Consider the following 2,561-nt stretch of genomic DNA (forward strand, 5'->3'; position numbering starts at 1 on the left):
CTCAAACACTTGGAAGCTGAATAGCATGCTTTTAAACAATGATTGGGTTACCAGAGAGATCAACGAAGAACTAAAAAGCATCCTGGAAACAAATGACAATGAAAACACAACAATCCAAAATCTATGGGACACAATGAAAGCAGTCCTGAGAGGGAAGTTCATAGCTCTACAGGCCTACCTCAGAAAAACAAGAAAAACTGGTAATAAATTATCTAACCTTGCAACTTAAAGAATTAGAAAGGGAGCAACAAAAAAAAGCCCACAGTATCCAGAAGGAAGTAAATAATAAAGATCAGAACAGAAATAAACAACATAGCAACCAGAAAACAATAAAAAAGAACAGTGGAACCAAGAGCTTGTTCTTTGAAAGGATAAATAAGATTGATGAACCTGTAGCCAGACTCACCGAGAAGCCAAGACAGAGGACCCAGATAAACAAAATCAGAAATGAAAGAGGTGAAGTAACAACTGACTTTACTAATGTACAAAGGATTGTCAAAAAATACTATGAGAGAGGGACCAGAAGTTGTTTGCACAGACCCGTGTGATGGCTGGGCTTCCAGAGCTGAGACTGCGTGAGAAGGGTCTGCAGGAGGCAGGGGAGCTGCGCGAATGACGCTGGGGTTAGGGGCAGGGCCAGGCCAATGGCGTCTCATGCAGGCCCGTGAGCTGCCGGCACTGAAGGCAGCGACTTTCAGCACCGGGAGCGCGTCACCATGCACTACCAGATGAGTGTGACCCTCAAGTATGAAATCAAGAAGCTGATCTACGTGCATCTGGTCCTATGGCTGCTGCTGGTTGCCAAGATGAGTGTGGGATACCTGAGGCTCTTGTCACATGATCAGGTGGCCATGCCCTATCAGTGGGAGTACCCATATTTGCTGAGCATTGTGCCCTCCCTCTTGGGTCTCCTCTCCTTCCCCTGCAACAACATTAGCTACCTGGTGCTCTGCATGATCAGCATGGGGCTCTTTTCCATCATCTCCCTCATTTACGGCAGCAAGGAGATGTTCCCTGCTCTATTGCCATGGCAAGGCCTACCTTTTCCTCTTTAGGTTTTCTGCCATCTCCGTCATGTACCTGGTGTTGGTGCTGGCAGTTCAAGTGCATGCCTGGCAGTTACACTACAGCAAGAAGCTCCTGCTCTTGGTTCACCAGCACAGAGGAGAAGAACTGTAAATGAAGCCTGCCGGATGGACTGATCCCTGGGGTGAGTCCTAGCCCTCCCATGGAGAAGAGTGAGAGGGTAGAAGAGCTGTTCTAAAATCTCTCTTGTAATTTTGGCAGATGTGATGTTGACAGCTGGTGCAAACTAAGCCCAAATTCTGGAAAGTTGCTAATGTTGATAAGGGGTTAATCTCCGACATTTACAGGGAACTCATGCAACGTAACAAAAGGAAGACAAACAACCCAATCAAAAAATGAGCAACGGATCTAAATAGATACTTTTCAAAAGAAGACATAAGGAGGGCCAAGAGACATATGAAAACATGCTCAATGTCACTAATCATCCGATAGATGCAAATCGAAATGACAATGAGGTACCATCTCACACCTGTCAGAATGGCTACCATTAACAAATCCACAAATGACAAATGCTGGTGAGGCTGCAGAGAAAAAGGAACTCTTATGCATTGCTGGTGGGAGTATGAAGTTTCTTCAAAAAACTAAAAATGGAACTCCCATTTGACCCTGTGATCTCACTTCTAGGAATATATCCCAAGAAACCAGAAACACCAATCAGAAAAGGATATATGCACCCCTATGCTCATAGCAGCACAATTTACAACAGCTAAGATTTGGAATCAGCCTAAGTGCCCATCAGCAGATGAGTGGATTAAAAAACTTTGTGGCACATCTATGCAATGGAATACTATGCTGTAGTCAAAAGGAAGGAACCCGTACCATTTGCAACAGCATGGATATAGTTGGAGAGCATTGTGCTAAGTGAAATAAAGTTAGTCAGCGAAAGATAAATATCACATGATCTCATTCATTTGTGGACTATAATGAACAATATAAACCAATGAACAAAAACAGATCTAGAGACAGAGAAGCATCGATCAGATGCTCCAACCTCAGAGGGAAGGTAGGGGAGGGTGGGCGTAAGGGAGAGAGATCAACCAAAGGACTTGTATGCATGCAGATAAGCATAAGTGATGGACGCAGACAACAGTGGGTGAGGGTGAGGGTGAGGGCAAGACTAGGGTGATAAGGGGACAATGGGTGCATAAAGACACATTTGTAAAACCTAATCAATAAAAATTGTAAAAAGAAAAAAGATCAGAGTGGAAATAAATGACAACAGACTCCACAGAAATACAAAAGATTGGAAGAAAATTACATTCCAACAAACTGGTCAAACTAGAAGAAATGGACTATTCCTAGAAAAATGCGACCTTCCAAAACTCAATCAGGAAGAATCAAAATATTTGAATAGACCAATAACTATGGAGGAACGTTTTATACAAGAAAGTATGTCCATGCTTTTTTGAGGAAGGAAAGGTAAATGTAAAGGCATGGGAGAAGGCAGGCCCAAGGAGCGTTATCCTTAACCCCAG

General features: G+C 43.3%; 1 pseudogene; it reads left to right on the plus strand.

Annotated features, from left to right (window-relative positions):
- The first annotated feature begins 644 nt into the window (after positions 1–644).
- LOC102771974 lies at positions 645–1,183 on the plus strand (annotated as a pseudogene).
- The last annotated feature ends 1,378 nt before the right edge of the window (positions 1,184–2,561 follow it).

The sequence above is a fragment of the Myotis davidii genome, unplaced genomic scaffold, assembly GCF_000327345.1.
Source record: "Myotis davidii unplaced genomic scaffold, ASM32734v1 scaffold2094, whole genome shotgun sequence".
In the NCBI taxonomy this organism is placed as follows: Eukaryota; Metazoa; Chordata; class Mammalia; order Chiroptera; family Vespertilionidae; genus Myotis; species Myotis davidii.